Genomic DNA, 22,521 nt, shown 5'->3' on the forward strand with positions numbered 1-22,521 from the left:
AAAATCAGGATAAAAGGGGGGGGGAGGGGGAAGAGGGGGAAGTTTTATATATGTAATACACCCTATGCATTCTCTTCTATGGTTTAAACTACTATAATAATACATCTGTTTAATATCATGGAGTTTTTAAAAATTCCGAGCAAGGATTCTTCCAACAGTTTTCCACAAAGCCTTATTCATTTGCTTCTATTGTTACTTGTTTCAATGTTTTTTGTAAATAACCAAAGCTGTGTTCAATATTTTTTTTTTGCCTTCTGTTAGGGTGTTTAGAGATCAGTTTTCCCTACTTTTGTTTTGACTACCTGATTTCCTGAACACCACTACCTTGAATGTCACTGGAAAGCAGCATGCAGCATTTTGGGGAGTTCTGTTTAGCTGAAATTATAATGTTTTCTCCACAACAGCTGCCTTCTGGCAGTGATAGTCCAGGGTCATGATCTCAGGCCAGTACACCCTACTCAACTTCAACTTCACATTAATAGCGAACTTTGGAAAATTAGCAAGCAAAGTGTGTCAACAACCAGGAACATTTGTTGCAAAAATGTTAACATCTCTCCCCACCTTTAAAAAAAAAATTGAAAATGTGATTACATTTTTAATCAGGATTTTGCAATTTCAAAAAAATTCAATTTGATAGCTGGCAGAAATTTTCTAAATTTAAAAATCTGAACAATACTTTGTCCAAATTTCAAACTAAGTGAAAAAAAATAATGAATTTTGCATTATCCTCCTCCCAAAAATCAAACTATCTTATGTTTTTCATTAAAAATCAAAATGTTGAAACAATTTTCCTTAAAATCAGATTTGGGAAAATTTTAACTAATTGTAATAAAAAGTCAGATGTGCAACCTTCTCCTCCAATCAGAAATCAAAACTCATCACTAATCCTAGTGGTAAAGTTCTAATTTCTTTGTGCAATAGCTAGACAGACTATCTCGGACTGCTTTTGATAAAGGATACCTATTACAAAAGTAGGTTAACACTGTGCTTGATCTAATGTGCAGTATCTTTCCTCATATAACACTCTTAAAATCCTCCTTTCACCATTGCCTCAATGCCTGTTTTTTTGAGACTGGAGTTAAACAAATCATTCAGAATGCATGAGCAATGCTAGCGGCCATAAAGTATAAAAGAGACCCACGCAGCTATATATAATTAGGTCATGGCTCACAAACTGAGTACACACACCTCACAAAAAAATGACTGACTTCCCAACTGATGTCTCTTTGGGACACACAATTGGAACCAGATTAATGGCTCTTTACCAAAACCAAAGAAGCAAAATAGTTGACTAAATCAATTAGAAAGTTAGGAACAAATGTTTCAAGACAGACAGGCCTCTAATAATTTTAACTCTTTCAGTGTGACTAGGGAAAGCTGCTCTTGTAAGCACTGGATAAGATATTGTTCCCTTCTTCTGATACCAGTGTAATCTTCTGATACCAGCATCCCTCCTTTATGTCCAGCTGTCACCAATGTCCAGAGCCTTGCAAGTCATGATTTCCAGAAATCTCAGCCCAACCCCAATGCTTAGTTCTCAGACAGCAACTGTTCCTGAAGAACTGACTCTAATTAGAGCCAAAGGCAGAGCACAAACTCTCTTGCTCCTTACGCAATTCCTCTCTCCCACAGCTGCCTCTATACAAAAACAAAACAAACAAAAACCTTGTATAGCCCCAAACTAACAACACAGTTCATCTTCCCAAGGGTCAAAACGTCTTCGCTTGCTAAGAAAAAGAAGTTGGAAGACTGTGTAACAGCACCACCAGGTAACACTTTCCCTAACAATATTCATTTGATATTCACTAAATCACTAATATTTTTATATTTAATAACAGATAATTGAAAACTACTCTAGAAAGAGGAGGCAGCTCTTTCCACCACAGAGAGGTGCCAGCAGGAAACAATGTTTTTTTCTGGTTTCTGTTACAGCTACCATCTTGCCCATGTGGTGACATTTGCAACAGCAAAAGTTCTACCCAACAGATGAATTAATGGAAAAAGTCTAGATGGAAATTAATGTAATGGTTATAAAGTAAATTTCACTATTAAAATATATGTTATTACTTGTAAACCAGTTTATTCTATGCAACACATCCTTATTTTATACATTGATGTCAACCTGGAAGTTTTTAAGACAACAAAAATATCTCCATCTCTCCAGACCAGAGGTGGGCAAACTACAGCCTGTGGGCCACATCCGGCCCACGGGACCCTCCTGCCCGGCCCCTGAGCTCCTGCCCCGGGAGGCTAGCCCCCGGCCCCTCCCCTGCTGTTTTCCCTCCCCCACAGCCTCAGCTTGCTTGCTCAGCCGCCGGAGGGGTCATGTGATTTCCTGGGCAATAGCGGTAAGAGGGCAGGGAACAAGGGGGTTGAATGGGGGCAGAGGTCCTGGGGGGCAGTCAGTAAGGAGAGAGGGGGTTGAATGGGGCGGTGGGGGACAGTCAGGTAACAGGGAGAAGAGGTGGTTGAATGGGGCAAGGGTCCCGGGTGGGGCAGTCAGGAAGGAGAGGGAGGGTTGGATGGGGTGGCTGGGGGTGGGGGGCCAGGGGCTGCAAGAGGCCAGGGAACAGGGGGGTTGGATGGGGCAGGAGTCCCAGGGGGGGCTGTCAGGGGCTGAGAAGCTGGGGCGGGTCAGATAGAGGGTAGGGGCCAGGACACGCCTGGCTGTTTGGGGAGGCACAGCCTCCCCTAACCAGCCCTCCATACAATTTTAGAAACTGGATGTGGCCCTCAGGCCAAAAAGTTTGCCCGCCCCTGCTCTAAACTTTCAATATTTTACCTGTTCTTTTCCTTACAAATTCATCCTCATTTTTCATCTCCTGTGGACAACCCTTTTTAAAATTATAACACAGCCATGCAGCTCTTACACGTGTATTTCCTTGTGATTCTGGCTTGATGTTTGACTTGAAATTTGACTTGCAAAACATCAAGAAAGGGTTGGCTTGTTAACCCAATGAATTTACAGGTAGCAATTTGAATAAACTGACATCTCACTTTTTAAAATGTATGTATGTACTGAGAGAAACTTCACAGTAATGGGCATGTCAATCCAGCTTGGATATTTTTCTGAAAAAAAAAATGGTTTTACATACCAAAAAAAATAGGTTCTATCACATTACAGTTAGGAAACTGATAATAGTTTTTCATGTAGCCATTTTCAAAGTTTGTTTGTGCTAAATGCTCTAATGTTTCATAGCAAATCATTAAAGTTTTACAGACAGAACTTTAACCAACAGACTCATTGGTTCCACATGGAACCATGAAGGAATCATTAATTAATGGAACTCAAATAATTGGATTTCATATGAAACCATGAATTATGTGTGAGCTTTTTTGGTTTATCCCTTTGGAAAAATTATTGCAAGATCCAATCTTGACAATTAAAGTTACTGGTTTATAAAGCAAACAAACGTAATAAACAAATTATCCAAAAGAAAAACAGAATTGCAGAGTAGCATTTCTTAGGAAAAGATTGAGAGATAATCAAATAGAAACTGAAGCTATTTATCTCTAGATAGCCACAATCTGATAGACTCCTTCACACCTGAGTTAGGCTTTTATAGTAATGGACTGAGTGGTCATACTGGAGAAGAGAACTTCTCCAAGTTCTGCCCATGGAATAAATTGTTCCTGCATGAGTCGACAATCACAGATTATGCGGACAACAAAATTATGATCACGCATGTTCTCTAGGCTTCTTCAGCTTGGATTCCTCTTAGGAGGTCCAAATACACACCTGGCCTGTGCTGGGCTCCTCATGTTTGGCTTCCTCTTTGTGAGGCTCATATACCCACTCTGAGCTTCTTGAGCTTGGGATGGGGAGGGAGAAGAAAGAGACTGAGATACTCTGCAGGGCCTTGATAGGCTGCTTAGATTTGCCCTGTCATCCCCATGGGGTGAATCAGGCACCTCATTTATGTCATGTGATTTCCTGGGCAATAGCAGTCCTATGATCCAGTCCTGGGGCATGGGGTATAGCAGTCCAGCAGTAACTCATAGCACATCTGACCTCTTTCAAGGGAATGAAGCAAGGAAGAATTCCACACAACAAGGAAAATAGTTCCAGGGTCCACAACGAGCCAGCCTCCCCACCCCCCTCCCACACACACAGAGGAGAGGAAGCACTCTTTCAGGCTCCACCAGAAGTCTCAGCTCTCAACCTCCTGTGTGGCCAAAGACTAAGAGTTAGTCCTGGGCATTTCAACAAAGGCAACAAACCAATCCATCTTCTTTCCTCAGGGCTTTGTCTATCTGTGCTCTCAAGCTGCTCATCAGCACATAGCCAGTGCTCAGGCCTGAGATCTCTAGCTCTGCTTTCTTCAGAGTGCCACCCGAACTGTGCTGATTTCCTCCCTTTGAAAGGCGTACCTCCAGGCCTGGCAAGACACATGGGTGTGGCTGATGATGGCTGATGGCAACAACAGGAAGAAAGAAGTGGTGGTACTCTCCCAAGCCCCTTCAGACATGGTGCCAAAAATGGGCAGTAGATTGTGCATAATATGATCCTCCCTCTCTTTTTTTGTTTATTTGATGAGGAGTGAAATATTTTTAAATGTCGATTGTCATTATCTGAGTTAGTAGTTATTGAAATAAATGGGAGAGTTCAGACCTATCGGAGCTATTATCTGAGATTCTGTAAATGCAAACAGACATCCCTGCAGCAGTTTCACTGGACACACATTTTTGACACTTTATCAGCAACCATAACAAATAGTGCCTTTATTTAAATCAAAGCGTAGGCTATGGCTACACTACAGCTTAAGTCGACATAAGTTTTGTTGCTTAGGGGTGTGAATTAGCCACCCCCCTGACTGACATAATTTACTCTGATCTAAGCACCAGTGTGGACAGCGCTATGTCAGAGGGAGAGCTTCTCCCACCAACATAGTTACCACCCCTCGTGGGGGCTGGAGTAATCCAGTAGAAATCTCTCTCCTTGGCTTAGAACGGCTATAGTAGAAAGCTTACAGATGTGCCACTGTAAGCTCTCTAGTGTAGCCATAGCCTTAGTGTTGTGGAGAACAATGAGGCAGCATGAAAGATCTGCTGTTACAATGTACCAACTGAATCCAAGCCCTGCACTGATTACACCTCTACCCTGATATAACGTTGTCCTCGGGAGCCAAAAAAAATTACTGCTTTATAGGTGAAACTGCATTATATCAAACTTGCTTTGATCCACCAGAGTGCGCAGCCCTGCCCCCCCTGAGCACTGCTTTACCACGTTATATCCAAATTCGTATTATATCGGGTTGCATTATATCAAGATAGAGGTGTACTTCTTTTTCTGTCAATCATTGCTTCAGTCAAAGAGAAAGAAAAATATACATTAACCAAAGCTGATGCATCATGCTCCTATGTGGAACTTCTATATAAATCTGCTACTTCGGGCTGCATTTACTTTTGAACTAAATCTGAACCTTATTGAATTTTACCCTGAAATAAAAACATTGGTAAGTGTGAAAATCTGTCTCCTTTTCCCCTCAACTTTCTCATAGTTTGGATAAGGACTAATGATTAACTGAAGGGAAAACAGTAAAGAAGATGTTCACTCTCATAAGCCCTTATCCAGCAAAGCACTTAAGCACCTGCCTAAATTTAAAGGGTATGTCTATACTGAATCTAGGAGTGAGCGTCCCAGCCTGCCTGCACAGACTCATGCTAGTGGGGCTCTCCTTAGCTGATTAGATGATGCTTTGATGTTGCAGCCCAAGCTCCAGCCTACACAACTACTTTTATCACACTAGCAGAGACTTGCTATCACAAGTCTGTGGACCTTGACTGAGAGGCTCACTCCTAGATGCAGTTTAGACATACTTAAGGGGCCCACTCACATCCTTAGAGTTAGGCATGGACAGGGGCCATAGGATGTTTATTATCATATGATCACTTCATCTCAAAAAATTGAAGGTATACGCCTCTTCTCCCCAATATAGGGGCGTGAATCCCAACAGCCAGAATCAAGGATCTTTAGCTGCCTTGCTCTCAGAAAAACAAAAGCAAAACCACCAAAGAAACCAGCTCTTAGCATAACCCAAACACATTAACTGGAGAGTGAATGCTTTAGAAACGTTTGTACTGAAATCTAAATCTCTCTCTGGATTTTGGATCAACTCCACCTCCAGTAAGTCCTTTACAAACTGGTGATTGAATATTGTATGTTAAACATGTTTTTAAAAATTACAATATATTTTTTTAAATGTTAATACGTCTTTGAGATGTTAGATTATTGTAACCATAAGCTATCAGCTATCTGGGTAAAATTCTCTTCCCAGTTCTCAACGATCAGATAGGTATTAGATGAACAAATTGAAGTTAGGCCACAAAACTCCTCACAGATGCATTTATTGCCAATTTCCTTCATAGGTTCTTTAAGCAACATGTCATGAGATAAGGTTCCATTCATGTACAGAACACAGAAGTAGAGACTTTGCTATGCCAATCGAATTAACCTGGAAAACACACACATACTGTGGTGATTGGCACAGTACAACCCTTAAAACAGAAAGAACTCTTTTGTCCCCCTAAGACCTTGATCCTGTAAACACTTACATATGTGAGTGACTTGACACACTTGAATAGTCTCAGTGCATTCAATGGAACTAATCCTATACATAAAGTTACTTATTTGTATAAGTATTTGTAAGATCCGGGTCTAAGAGTATATTATATAAAAATTGCCTTAGAATTCAGGATTTCACATATTTTAGTTAACATTTATATCTTTTTTGTTTCAAAAGTAGGACAAAATAATTCTATTTATCTTTAATGAGAGTTACATGTTCACATGGCAAGGAGAATATACTCCTAACTATAAGGAGTTTAGCTCTTGATTGTATGAAAAGATCTCAAAAGGATGGGAGAATGGCACCCAGAGGTAGGGCCAAGAAGTATTTCAAAATCTATTCAATGACAGGATTTAAAAAAAAATTCATATTTTACAAATGGTGCAGGATTCACACTAACAGTTGATATTTCTGTGCTGCTGTAAAACTAGATTATTATAGCACAAGTAGAAGTGATCTCTACAATTAAGGTTAGGAATACATACCATTGTCAGCCCTTGTTTATAACTGCTTATAATTTTCTGAAACTTCTAACTTTTGGTCTTATAGTTTCCTGGCTTGGACTCTGTACAATGGAAAATTTAATTTGAAAGTTTGGGCAAAAACAGTTTGGCCATTTTTGAACATGAAGGCCAAAAATGTATTTTACACATTATGAAAATATTCTTGTAACTTTTTTTAGAACAGCTGTAGAGCACAGGAATAGCCTTCACTGAGAAGTAACTAGGATGACCAGGTAGCAACTGTGAAAAAACGGGACGAGGGTAGAGGGTAGTAGGCGCCTATATAAGAAAAAGTCCCAAAAAACAGGACTGTTCCTTTAAAAACGGGACATCTGGTCACCCTAGAAGTAACCCAACTGTGACCCTACCAAATATGCATATGTTGTGCACACAGTGTTCACTGGTACAGGATTTTTCACTACGTTACTCAAGTGTTCCACTAAGGAAGGCTTTGTGGTGAATCTATGGCTAATTACCCAGTGACAAATGTACTGAAGGTGTCCATACATTGAGGCAAGTGCTCTACAATACCCCTTTCTCAGTCTCTGAAGATGTTCTCAAGTTCAGAGTAGTTACAGACATTGCTGTGCACTTCAGAAGATCACAGAAGTGGGGCTCCCCCTTGCACGCATCCTAAAAATCCTAATCCAAAACCCACCGGGCTCAATGGAAAGACCCACAGTGACTTTGATTCATTCTCAGCATGAATAATAGAGAGTGTTCCAGGTGTGTAACCAGATAGTTCCACATAGTGTAATTTCCATAATCTACTGCCAATATTTTTGTAAACCAGCAGAAATTGTCATATTCCATAACATTATTTTAATCTGCCCAGGAAAGCACATTTTAAAGTCTTACCATCCTAATATATGGTAAGCCTGTGAGAAAATGTGCCTTTTTCAAAACAAATGTGATACACTCATAGGGCTGAATCTTCTTCTCACTTGCACCAGTGTAAATCAGGAGTAACCTCACTGAAATCAATGGAATAACACTGGTGTAAAATCTTGATAGGAAAAAGGAGAATCAGGTCCACACAGTCTGCTCTGAGGAGCATGTTCAATTTCCTGTAGATCAGTTGCTTGTTATATAAGAGCTAAGTATTATTATTATTTATTGTAAAGGTGACTACCACTGGGTGTACAGTACCTTCTGCAGAAAATTTACCACTCTGACATTGTTTTGTTTTGTTTTTGTTTTAATAGCTATTATATCTATGAGTCAAAACCCATGTCTCTCAATACTTTGTCCTTATGGTCCTCTATCAACAACCAATGGTATATTTACTATGTAAAGCAATGTGATTTTTTTCTGTGATCTATCACGCCAATCTAGTGTAGGATTTTCTGTACAGCACCCATCATAATACATTCTGAGTGCTTGCATTCACATCCCCCCTCATAGTTTTCCCATCTACTTAAATAACTAATTATTAAATTGATAACTGAATTTATGATTTTTTCTATTATAGCCTTTAAACTATATAGAATGGACCTTGTATCTCCTCTCATGCTGGTGTAAAGATGTTCACATTGATTGTCTTTTATCAGTGTAAAACCAGATTAAATAAGAGAAGAATAAAACTCAAAATATGTCCTTTCTTCCCTTTCTGTCATCCCTGCTTTGTTTTCTATAGCAAAATAAAAATATACTTTAAACAGTAAAAACTAACAGCAAATTAAGCAAAAATAGCTTCTTATTTTAAAGCACAAGATGAAAGGACAATGTTTGCAAAATAGGACCATCCAAAATTAGTTGGGTAAGATATAGTATCTCCCAAAATGTCATAAAGATTATTACCAATTAGAAAGTATAAGAAAAAATGCTAGTAAGATGATTGAGAACTTGAAATATTTGGGGGCCCGTGAGAAAAAAAATGTCTAGCTTAACATTTTATGCATAAATGTTATTTCTGTTTTTTTCATAATGAAATAGTTTGAAATACTCCCATACTAAATAAGAAGCTCAGTCACACAGTTGTACATACAAGCCAAGAAGACAATATAGGGCATGTCAGTGCAGAAGGATCAAGAAGAACATACAGCTGGTAACCACAAATGCCATGGTACACTCAATGATGGGAGAAAGCAAAGTTCAAATCAAACTGCCATACAAAATTATTCTAGTCCACATGAACAAATCCAGATCTGAAGTCATCCCCAAACTGTTCCCAGATGGCTTCATTCTAGTTGTACATTTTGTTGTAAAATCATGCTCTGAGCCTTTCCAGGAACACTCTGTCCCTTGACTGTTTTATTCAGTATTCCAGTAAGGGAGATAGATGACTTCGAAAAAAGAACAGGAGTACTTGTGACACCTAAGAGACTAACAAATTTATTTGAGCATAAGCTTTCATGGGCTACAGCCCACTTCATTAGATGCATAGAATGGAACATACACGAGTATGTCTGGCTGCATGAATTAAATGTTGAGCCTGTCAGAATATGCACAAATTTTCCAGTTTCGATCACAGCAAAGTAAAGACTATCTCCAGATAAAAGATGATGTTTAGGGATTTGTGTACTCAGGATCTGGTTTCAAAAGCTTTAAATTACATTATTTACCTACCTAGGTGGATAACATGAAATATCTTATCCACAAGTTGGTCGTGTGCTGTGGATATATGCCAAGGAAAAAATACTGGCGTATGTAATGCAAAACAGTTATTAGCAGCTGTTATGTGACACCAAATATGATGCTGTTCTTTGCAAGTCAGATCTACTCAATAAATTCATGTTCCATTTTCCTTCAAATGGCTCAGCATCCCTTGACTTAACCTGCTTCATAGTTTCATAGAGTGTAAGGCCAGAAGGGACACATTAGATCATTTAGCCTGACCTCCTGTATATCACAGGGCATTAAATTTCACCCAGATACCTATATTGAGCCCAATGACTTGAGTTAGACCAAAGCATCCGAGTCCAAAGAAGACAAAACTGTTGGGATCCACAGGCAGAGGACAGGAGAGCCAGAGATGCCATAAATGCCCGAGGCCCCTGCAGTGGCAGGGAATTGATTAGGTGAGGTATGCCTAGATGATCCCAGCAGGTGATCTATGCCCCATGCTTCAGAGGAAGGCACTCTCCCTTCTCCTGCTCAAAATTACTGCCAATCTGAGCTGGGAGAAAATTCCTTCTGGACCTCAAATCTGGTGATCAGTGTGACTCTGAGCATGTATGCAACACATCTAAAAAGACCTGGTGCCCCATCTCCAGCTCTGGCCAATTTCTGATGCTTCAGAGGAAGGCAGGAGAAACAAAACAGCCTTCCAACAATACATCTGGACAATTGTGCACTGGGTGAAAAAAATCCTTCCTGAACCCTGCAGGTGACTGGCTGAAGCATGAGATTTGATTATAACCATTGCCTAATGCAGACATGCAACTCTTATGAGCACACTGAGGGCAATTCAGAGCTTCCTGTTCAATCCATGGCACCCTGAAGGAAGGAAATGACCAGAGGGATACACAGATTCAAAGGCCAGAAGGAACCATCATGAACATCCAGGCTGACCACACCTCCACCAACCCATTTCTCGCCACACAGCACATAGAATTTCTCATAGAAAGTGGATTAAAACGTATTTTTAGAAAGATATCTAATCTCACTTTAAAGACTTCAAGAATTAGTGAATCCACTACCTTTAATTATCCTCACTACTAGGAAATTGTGTCTTAGTTAAAGACTAAAGTTTTCTAACTTGTCGATGGCTAATACTAAAATCACTTTGAGATTTCTTAAGAGTAGAAAGAGGGTTTGATTAAAATCTTACTCATCTCACAGGTTTTGATAATAAAACCCCCTGGAAAATGTCTGAGCTATAGGTACTGGAGAAGAAAGCTTTGGCAGAAGGATTAAAGGACCTGAAATTTTAATTCTGATTTTTTAAATGTCTTCAGATACTTTTAAAATAATATCTATGGAGGGTGATAGCCACTCCATCTACACAAGCTACTATTCCAGCCTGTATATTGGGACAATAGCTATAACTTCTCCACACAAAGTTCACTTAGGCCGTTGGTTCTCTTCAATGCGGATTTGTATCTCTACCCCAGGTTTTCCCTTAATGTTGTCTACCATGCTAGACTACGTATGGTGTGCGTGGAAACCTGTTCTGCATTGTGCAGGGGTGGACAGGCACTCCTGCTGGCCACTGCACCACGAAACTTCAAGTGTAACCCCAAAGCAGGACTTAAGTGATACAGAGAACCTTGCCCACAATATGGGTGAATGGAATTTTACACATAGTGATTTCCTTCTTTTCTGTCCATGGGCAAATGTCTCCTCAAATGTGAAAGGAAAAAGCTGGAGTTAAACTACAATGGGCATATCTCACATTCTCAATACCACAAGAATGTTCAGCAAAAGCCTATGAAATGTATAGGTCTTTGAGATTGTATTTAATGCAAAACAAACTAGCCAAAGGTAAATGAGGGGAAACTAGGAATCCTGACTGATCCAAAATGCATGCCACTCCTTATCAGATTGATCAGAAAAATTAGAAATAACAGTCCTGTGATTAATCAATAAAGTGGGCATTCCAAGCCCCATACAACCCTAGTAACTTACCAATTATACTATCCTTGGTTGAACTTTGAGGATGAAAAAAAAATATTTAACAATTCATGTTTACACTCTGATTCTGCTGAATATTGGAGTGATTCTGAAGCATCCAAACCTAGGAAAGAAAACTAAAAAATATATCATATACATATCCCTAAGAGGATGTCAAATCAAATGTTTGCTTAGTCAATTATTTGCATAAACTTCACGAGCAATGCAAGATTAAAATCACCAAGAAGATTTGTATATTATATTTTATTTTCTATGTATTTCCAGTGTGTGTGTGTGTGTGTGTGTGTGTGTGTGTGAGAGAGAGAGAGAGAGAGAGAGAAGAGACAGTGGGTATTTGATACCTAAAAATTATTCTGATTGTTGCTTTAAATAAAGAAAATTAGAACTATTTCCCCTCTATTTAGAGTGGCAATCAGAATAATTTTTAGGTATCACATATCCACTGTGCCTCAAATACAATGCCATTTATTTGCACATGATAACACAGTGAGTGTTACACTCCCAGCAATGCTGTCCCCTTTGACCTCATCTCCTTAAAAGGGACAGGGTACAGGTAAATATAACCCTGACATTCCCTTCTGAGTGCTACATGTGCACCATTAAATACTCAATGTTTTTCACTTCAGAGTGATTATGGTATCTCCTCTTTTAAGTAAAGAAGAATATCATGATTAGTGCTGGTAATGAATGTTTACGTTTAATGGCATCCACTTTCTGTGCAGACAGGAAACTTAAACAAATAAACTAGTCAGGAATAAAAGTATCAATGAGATCCTGTCTTTTCAAAGTAGCTGCTTTTACCTCTAAGCACCTGTGTATCAATGGGGTATACCTAAGCAACAGCACTGTGGTGTTAAAATGAGCGAGGACACTTGTGGAAATCTATAAATATATGAGTTTGTGATTACATGTGGCTGCTAAATGCTAACTGTTAATCTACTTGTTCTGTTGTTGAGATCCCATATGATTCAAGTGGCCAAAATACTACCCATTCATTATAGTACTTGTTTGCTACCAATAAGGATATTACATATCATACATATCTTTGTTAAAACTGGCTCCATGATAAAGGTTGCCTTTTGGAGAGAAAAATATGACCTAGTGGTCCAAAATTATGCCTAGGAGTCAGGAAGTCCTTAATCTCAGCTCTGATGCTCAGTCCCTTGGTAGTCATGGGCAAGACACTTAACCTGTATGTTTGCAGAATGGGGATATTAATACTCCTCCTCTCACAGAGGGGTTATGCAGATTAATTACTTACTATTTGTGAAGAGCTATGAAGTGGAAAATCACCCTATAATGGCTAAGTATTATTTGATAGCTCTTTTATAGTCAAGCATTTCCTTTTGAATTACCCTGATTGATGTTTCATGAAAATGACATCATGCTCACTTGCAAATTAGAATGGCATGGCACGTGCATGGCAACATAATGAAGTATGAAGAATTATAGACCTCAGATACCTCACAAAATAAATCAGTTTTCAAGGCGTTATCATTACTGGGATCAGAATATGGGTGCTAGCTTCTTATATCCATGACATTGTACATGGATGAGTTTTGTTTTGCTTCTATATATAAAGTGTAATTGGAAGACGCAGTTTTTAGCAGTGCTGTCTAGGGTTTTTTTTCCTATCTGAATTACGATACAGGATGATTTTAAAATTGCCTGATTGGAATTGTCTCTAAAGTACATGCACATCTCTGCTGTAATAGCACACAAGAGAAAGCAAGAGAAAATTACAAGGAAGAAAACAATATCCCGAAGCTACTCTGGATTTACAGGAATATAAATGCGAACTGACTTTCATCCCAATATTCTAAGCGCTACTGAAATAGAATGGATGTGTTCTGTACTCACTGTGCTGACTCCAACCTATACAAGAGGGTTCTAATTGCACTGTGGTTTCAGTGGCACTGTAATACCTATAGATCCAGCACTGTGATTCATTGCCCCCCTCAAAACTCACTCACTCCACATCCAAAATGGCTGTGCTACTTCTTGATTCAGCTATTTATTTTAAACTGGTCAATCTTATCTTCAATCTTTAAAAAAAGAACATTATTTTAAGCCATCTATGCCTCTATAATATTTAAACAGATATCTGAGAATAATAACTCGATTGCTTACCATTATGAGGTATTAACCATATACTGGATTAATAATCTCCTGAAATCCCAGGAATTTGGGGATTCTATCACAAAGATTACTCGAAAACAACTGGGACTAAGGAGAATGCAAAAGCAATATTGTATTACACATGATAACATCAAATGATTGAAGAATAAAAAAGAGGCACGGTGCAAATGGATACACTGGAAGGTTACAGTTGAGAAAGTGAGGAGAGGAGGAAAATAAATGTCTTGAATGAGCAGTTCCTAAGGCCTGTTGGCATGATTGTAATCAATGGTGGTACAGTATGATGCAGTGCATTGAGGAAGCCTCTGAAAGACATGACCCGAAATGTGCGTTTGAAACTTTGAAGGTCCCAATTACACATCAATTCTCAAAGTTTATGCCAATTAAGGACAAAAATGGAGCATACTGCCAGGATACTGATGCACAACTTAAGCACTGGTGTGAGCATGTTTGTGAATAGATGAACAGATCCCCACCAAGATGTGAACTACAACTTTATACAAAAATGAGCCCAGCAGAAAATTGACTGGTGACATTTGACCACAAGCATCACCTCTTCTAACAATTACAAAACAATAAAGCACCTACATAGTCTTGCCAATATTTCATGAGAACTGCTAAAGACTGGAGGCCTGGATTTATTTCATTGGCTTCACAGAGTTGTCTTAAAAGTTTGGGAAATCAGTCACATTTCAGAAGATTGGGAAAGGGGCTGCATCTTCCCTTTTTTCAAAAAAAGTAGAGTGATCCGTTTACTCAGATTATGGGGGAATAACTCTGCTGTCTGTCCCAAGGAAGTTGTTTCTAATCATACTACTGAACAGACTGAAATACCACCTAAGCTCAAAAATGAGACATAACCACTGTGGTTTCAGTACAGATTCATCCACAATCCATGCTATGTATCCTCTCTGGAATGTTACTGAAAAATTGTGAAAGTGACAAATGGAAGTTAAAATTGTGCTTGCAGACTTTGCAGCTGCTTTTGACTCAGTGCATTGATTAGCATTGTGTATCCTGGTATGCCAGTATGGGATGCCTGAACACTTAGGATGCCTAGTGGAGGAGCTGTATTATGGTTCATATATTTGTGTGAGTGCCAATGGTTGTATCAAAGACAGTGTTGCTGGAACTAGGGGTGATGTTGCACCCTCTGGCTAGAAGTAGTAATAACAAACACCAAATACATGGTTTCCATGGTTTCCATCAGCAGCACCCCCACTATAAACATTGTTACAGCACCCCTGGTCACAGATGGGTTTTCAGTGGAATCAGGGGTGTGAAGTCTTTCACTTACATTACCTAATGTTCTAATAGATTATCTGATAACAAAGCTGACTGAGACCCAAGTAGGAAGTCTGAAATGTCAAAGTTCATCTTTAAAGGATCTCAAATATGTGGATGATATTGCGTTATTCAGAGAGTACTGACCAACTATAATGGTGAAAGAGCTGTGAAAAACTGCAGAATCTATGGGACTTAAGATCAGTGGTGATAAAACCAAAGCTATGTATGCCTCCGATAAAACAGAAACGAATGACCTGCTGACCCTGAATGTAGTTAGCAATGACATTGAATGGGTGAAGAGTTTTATCTGTCTGAATAGTTGGTTGAAAGCAAGAGATTCTATAACCAAGAAGTAATATGTCAGATTAGTCTTTTGTCAGTGGCAAATATTATGGTGTATCCTTAACATCCATTGGTATGATTTTGTCACAAATAAGGAGATACTTGGGTGACCTTGGCAAGTTGCAGTCTTGCACCAGTTGAAAACCAGATGACTGCAATGGAGGGGTCATGTCCAATGTGCAGACAAAGATATATTTTTATTTTTAAGGTTTATAGAACTGAGGTACAAGGAAGTACAGCACAAGGATAACCATAAAGGAGATTGTAAGATGCATTTCTGAGGGATTTAAGAAGCATAACCCCTACCACACTGACTCTTCCTGAAGGAAGAGAACTTGGAAGGGATGGTTCAAGAGCGAAGTCCAATCTGTGTGCTACCATGGCTGCAACATAGCCATGTGAATCTGCTGTTGCTATGATTCTGGACTAATAAACACCCTGGTTATTAGCCTCTGAGTGTATTAGTTCTTGAAATAGAATTAGGCTAATAAGCAGGAAGTTCCTTCAAGTCACCATCTAAATAATGTGGATTCTTATAAATTATTGTTACACTAAGAAGCTTTCAGGAAAGATATTGCTCAAAAGCATACCACATGCCTCTGCATTCTTCACTAACTTTTCCATCCATTCCATCATAGCTATTATGTACAATGGACCAAGAGAGTAGTTGTTAATGCCTGTACTCTCAGCTTAGTGGAATAGCAAGTGAAATAACTTATATTTGGTTGAAAAGGCACATTTCTTAATATTTTGGATCTGAACTCCCCAAACAAAGATCAATATTCAAGAGACGCACATAGATAGCAACACTTAATGTGCTGGAGAGCAGAATGTCACTAAATGCTTTATGGCAGCAGTGAAGTGGGAAAATGTCTGGATGCATTAGTTTCTGAATCACTTTTACTTGTGAAAGAATAACTCCAATTTCACATCTTCCTTTTTTTAGTTTACTGGCTGCTCTATTAAATGTAGACAGACTCTGACACCTACCTTGATTTACTGGCATATAATTATGTTTAAAGGAGAAAATGAAACTTAATTAAAGGTTTCCTGGTAAATTAAAAATTAGAAGAGTTTCTCGTGACTCACTGTATTACAGTATGTCTGATGCACACATTTCCTTTATTATAGTCCATATTAATTCTTCCCAGTTAGGTGTTAATGAAAACCGACTAGAGACCAAATGCAAAATGGAACAGGCCAGGAAAACTATGAGAACTAATAAAGGAAAATTCTTGTTTCTTCTGCATTGCTAAAATTTGATACTGGTGGCATGTACAAACAAATGGATGTAATTGGTCTCTTCTGGCATAGAAATTCACATTCAGCTTGTGATAGTTAAATTGCAATCTTCAAACCACTCTGGCAATATGAGCTTTCACTTTTCTTACTTGTAACAAAGTAACAAAGAAGTGGGGGAAAAAACTTTCTGTCCTTTTTTAAATGTTGAAAACTTACACTATCCATATTCTTTACCATAATTTCTAATCCATGGAAGGCCCAAAGAATCTGAAAATAAAAAGTTTCAGCAGCATTTCTTCATAGCCAAGAAAATCCCCAAAATGAGGCATGTCAACCTTACAAAGAAGAAACACCTTCTCTTTGGCCAGTCTCCAAGCCAGTCTCCTTGACCATGTAGATTAGAATCTGAAAAAAACAACCCACCTTTTATCCTATGTTACTCCTTGTTATGCCATATTAAGCAGAAAGTGAGGAAATAAATCTGATACAAATCAACTTCTTCCTTATATTTCAGTTTTTCTGTATTAGTGAATCCATCTTAGTTCCATTTTTAAAGGCTATCATATATCATTTATTGTCTATACTACGAAATTAGGTCAAATTTATAGAAGTCGTTTTTTTAGAAATCATTTTTATACAGTCGATTGTGTGTGTCCCCACACAAAATGCTCTAAGTGCATTAAGTCAGCGGACTGCCTCCACAGTACCGAGGCTATCATTAACTTCCGGAGCATTGCACTGTGGGTAGCTGTGAATCTCTATCCCACAGTTCCCGTAGTCTCCACTGCCGGTTGGGATTCTGGGTTGAGATCCCAATGCCTGATGGGGCAAAAACAGTGTTGCGGGTGGTTCTGGGTACATGTCATCACGCCCTCCTCTCCCTCCCTCCCTCCTTCCCTCCCTCCATGAAAGCAACGGCAGACAATCATTTCACGCCTTTTTTCCTGGGTTACCTGAGCAGATGCCATACCACGGCAAGCATGGAGCCCGCTCAGCTCATCGTCACCGTACATCTCCTGGGTGCTGGCAGACATGGGACTGCATTGCTAAACAGCAGCAGCTCATTGACTTTTGGCAGCAGATGGTGCATTACAATTGGTAGCCATCGTCGTCATATTCCTGGGTGCTCTTTTAGACGACCTCGGTGAGGTCGGTCAGGGGTGCCTGGGTAGACATGGGAGTGACTCAGCTAGGTCATTCCCATCTTCTGCCGAGCACCCAGGAGATGACAATGGCTAGCAGTCCTACTGCACCATCTTCTGGTGAGCAGCCAGGAGATGAAGATGGCTAGCAATCGTAATGCAGCATCTTTTGCCGAGCACTTAGGAGATGACGATGGCTTGCAGTCGTATTGCACTGTCTGCTGACAGCCTAAGATGTAAAAGATAGATGGATCAAAACAAGAAATTGACCTGATTTGTTTTGTGAAATCAACGGCCTGCTAAACCCAGGGTTTTGAGTTCAGTCCTTGAGGGGGCCATTCTGTGGGACAGGTGTTTGTGTTTCTCCTTGATGCAAAGCCCCTCCTTTTGTTGATTTTAATTCCCTGTAAGCCATGTCGTCAGTCGCCCCTCCCTCCATCAGAGCAACGGCAGACAATTGTTTCACGCAAAACTAGGCAAGGATGCGATGGCAGCGCAGTGACGAGAGGGACATGGTCATAGACTTCTCACAAAGTATGGGCCGGGCAATGTGCACATCATGCTGATGAGCTCTGCATGAGCTCTGCAAACATGCTGGCCAAACAGGAAATGAAATTCAAAAGTTCACGGGACTTTTCCTGTCTACCTGGTCAGTGCATCTGAGTTAAGAGTGCTCTCCAGAGCAGTCACAATGGAGCACTCTGGGATAGCTCCTGGAGGCCAATACCATCGAATTGTGTTCACACTATCCCAAATTCGACCCGGCAAGGCTGATTTCAGCGCTAATCCCTTCATCAGAGGTGGAGTAAAGAAATCAATTTAAAGAGCCCTTTAAGTCGAAAAAAAGGGCTTCGTTGTGTAGACGGGTCCAGGGTTAAATCGAGGTAATGCTGCTAAATTTGACCTAAAGTCGTAGTGTAGACCAGGCCTTAGGTTGTAACTTCTACCAACATATCTTAGTGTTCAGAAGCTACCTTCAAAAATCTTTGTGAAACCAAGAACAAATGAGGAAATGATCTGAGAGAATGAACAAATTAATAAGCTCCTAATTGGTTCCCAAATGCTGTCTTACCTTTCTCACCTCAAGTATTGTGATTTCTTGACGTTTAATGTAAAGATCAGCATACTTTTAAAATATAGGAAATTTTTGCAAGTTTTGTGATTGCCCCCACTTTTTTCTATAGCTCTCATATTGAGCCTCTAACTGCACAAAGACATGTGCTTTTATATCTACCCATCAAGCTACAGGCACTGAGCCAGGCAAGATCAGAAACCAGCCCAGCAAGCTGCATTGTGGGGTAAATGGATTCACAGCAGCTTGTCCCTTGACATCAGTTTAGCAAACTAGAGATACTGTGCCAGTTACGACACTGAAACCTCTTCACTGATATCAGATTTGTAAAATAAAAGTGGTGAGCTATCAGCTCACAAAGTCCTATGCCCTGACATCAGACCCGTAAGCTAAAGCTCTCAGCCAGCGATGTCACAGAGGTCAGTCTCTTGATGTGAGACCAGCAAGCCAGAGACACTGACACAGTAACCACGCAGTGGCCTGTGCATTTACTTCAGGCTGAAGCTTCTGAACCAGTAATGTCATAAATGACTGGACTCGGCCATTTAACAGACTGGCTATAAAATATCAGGTATGTGTGTTTTCTGCTGTGAGTGGATTTTTCTATCCGACACAGAACTTCTTTTTTTTTGTCAAATATAAAAGGGAAGGTTATATTTGCCCCATGCCAACATACTTCCTGTGGCCTCTGAAGCTGCCCAAGTAGCTCCGCTCGTTCATGCAACACAGGAAGGGAGAGCAGGGAGCCCCACCTCCCAACCACAAACAAATTCTTTGTGCTTTCAAGGGGTGTGGCCTTGCCATGGGATGACCACTGTACAGTTGGATAACCCAGGGTGAGATGTCTCCCCATTGGCTAGAGTACCTTTGTAAGGAGGGGGCACATGAAAGGCCAGCTTCCTAAGAAGGGATCAGTTTTATTTCCATTTCTTCTTTTAAAAAAAATCAGTGTTCTCCTCCTCCAGGCCGTTTAATATACTGTAGATTTATAGTCTGTCTTTCTTTTGAATAATTTGTTGGAACCCAACATATGCACTCACGATAAATAGGATGTATATTCATTATGGTGAATCTTAAATGTTTACTTTTTAAAACTTTTTTGTTATGGATCTTAGAACAGAAAATACATTTTGTTTCTTAATAAAATAGTTCATATTCCAAAATACCCACACATCAATAATTCAAAATGATTTCAGGCCACGCTTGGCTTAAAAATTAACTTAGAAGAAATTAGTCCCACATTGGAGCAGACTGTGAACTGTAATTCTGACTGACAGTGGGATGAAAAACTAGGGATTTAATCACATGTCACTTTTAAAAGCATTTTATATATGTAAAAATGTTCAACTTGCTGGAAGCATATATAACTCTAAGCTGATATCTGCTTGAATCTATTAATCAGAGCACACACCGAAGTGCCACAAAAAAAGGATAGTATTTGAAAAAATTACTTTGAGATGCCTGTCATTAACTACTGATTCACTGTTATAAGAACAAAAATGCATAATACATTGTGCAAAAAACTGCTATTTCAGAACTGAAATAATTTACTACATAGATCTGGTTAATCAGCTATAATGTCAGGTATATTTCCAGTAGCATTAGAGTTATAGTAGAAAGGACCATACAACCAAGCTGCCATCAATATTTATCAAAACTACATGAATTAAAGAAAAAACAATTTTCAACTTGTTTAACTTTAAATTTCAAAGACTGCTCAAAATGCTGATTTGGATATGCAAAGGGACTTGAAAAGATGAGCATTGCCATATTGGGTATGATTCCTTCTAAAGTATTACACTCCCTTTGGTAACCTAGATTCAAATGTTTATAACATGGGGAAAGGGATAGAGATTAAAAATTTGTTTGGGGTTAATAGTTTAAAGTGAATGGTTGCATTCTTTCCAAACCAATTTAAAAGATTTGAATCCATTCCAAACCCATTTGATACAAGATAAGCAAAATATTTCTGTCACACATAGATGTGTTTTCAAACATCAGCAACATATCAAGCTGCATTAGTGCTGCTTCAGAATTGCAGTTTCCTCTGACTCACCCTAAACTGGAATTTTGTGGGATACAAACTCTTATTTAAAGAAAAAAAGGGAAAAACAGCAACAACAAAAACAAATGTAGAGGGTCAGATCTATAGCTGGTGTAAACTGGTTTATTGTTATTTAAGTTCTGATATATGCCAGTCAAAGGTTTGGCCCAGCTTACCTTGGATGATTAGATAATTTTGTTTATTTGAGGTGCACTACAAATATTATTTTTACAATTGAGTTATTTCCCCAAACTTTTAAAGTGATGCCAGGTGAAGCAAAGTAAAATCAACGTCTCTCATGCCCAATATTTTAATGCTCTCCTTTTGTGTAGGTGGCCTTATCTCAACCGGCCACTAACTTCTGAGGGCAACAGATACATTAAGAACAGAGTCTAAGGACAGGACTAAATTACAAAGTTTTGCTAGTATAGCTATGTTGGTTGCAGATGTAAAGAGTTGTGTTCCATGACTGACATAGCTGGGCCAGTAGAGATCCCTAGTGTAGAACCAGCTATTCTGGCCAAAGTGCAATTTTGCTGTATAAACAGCATGCACCTGAGGTGTGTTTTGCTGCAATAGTATACTATATATACTGCTGCTATACTATACTATATACTGGTAGAGCTGTTCTGGCAAAGCACTCCTAGTGTAGATATGGCCACTATGCAAACACAGAAGTTTAATTTCCCAAGCAGTTCAGATGGATGATTAAGCGTGGAAGAAATACATTAAATGTAATTTTCTTCATCAAGACAATATAACTTTTATCAGTAGAAAAAGGAATCATCCAACAATAAGATGCAGATAAAAGTGCTTCCCATAAAACAAGGATTTCAGTAGAAACTGCTGAGTGCTCAGCACTTTTGAAAATCAAGCCATTTATTTAGGTGGCTAAGTATAAATTTAGAACCCTAATTTTAGACTTCCATTTCTGAAAATTTTGGCCGTTGTTTTCAAATTTACAAGTCTGAACTGACGCGTGACATCTGGTGAAGACCTATCAAATTAAATTTGTAAAAGAGGTAGAGAATAAATACCTTAAGGTTGATAGGGCTTGGGATAAAAAGGAGAATGCTACAAAATATGTACAATTCTTGCTAAGAGAAGATTTGGGAAAGACAGCAAAATATCCTGTGTTTACAGAGCACACCATGCACCTGTGGCTTTGGGGATCTGATTGTCCAGCTGCACTATTGTCAGGAATGAGAATGAGGATCACTTAGAGCTGACCTGCAAAGTGGAAAAAAATTCCTCTGAAGATGTGTAAGGAAGGCCTGAAAGTTTGTTCCCCTGCAAAAGAGAAAAAAGAAAAAAAAAACATGCATTTTTCCTGTTCTCCTCTCCCTTCCCCACCACCTTTTATTGCATTAGTATTTCATCTTGTGTCTAACCTGGCAAACATAATGATTCCTGGAGATCAAATGTAAATTATGCCATTGTAAGACACAAGGGAGAGAAAGTAAAGCAACAGTGGATTTGGCTAAAAAGTCCATTCTGGTTTTAGAGATATCACAGGTTCCAGTAATACTCTGGGGAATACCAGCTATTGCAGTTTCCGGCAATATTTCTTATACTTATAATGGAGACTACAAGAAATATCTCTAAC

Source organism: Mauremys mutica, chromosome 1 (genome assembly GCF_020497125.1).
Source record: "Mauremys mutica isolate MM-2020 ecotype Southern chromosome 1, ASM2049712v1, whole genome shotgun sequence".
NCBI lineage: Eukaryota > Metazoa > Chordata > Testudines > Geoemydidae > Mauremys > Mauremys mutica.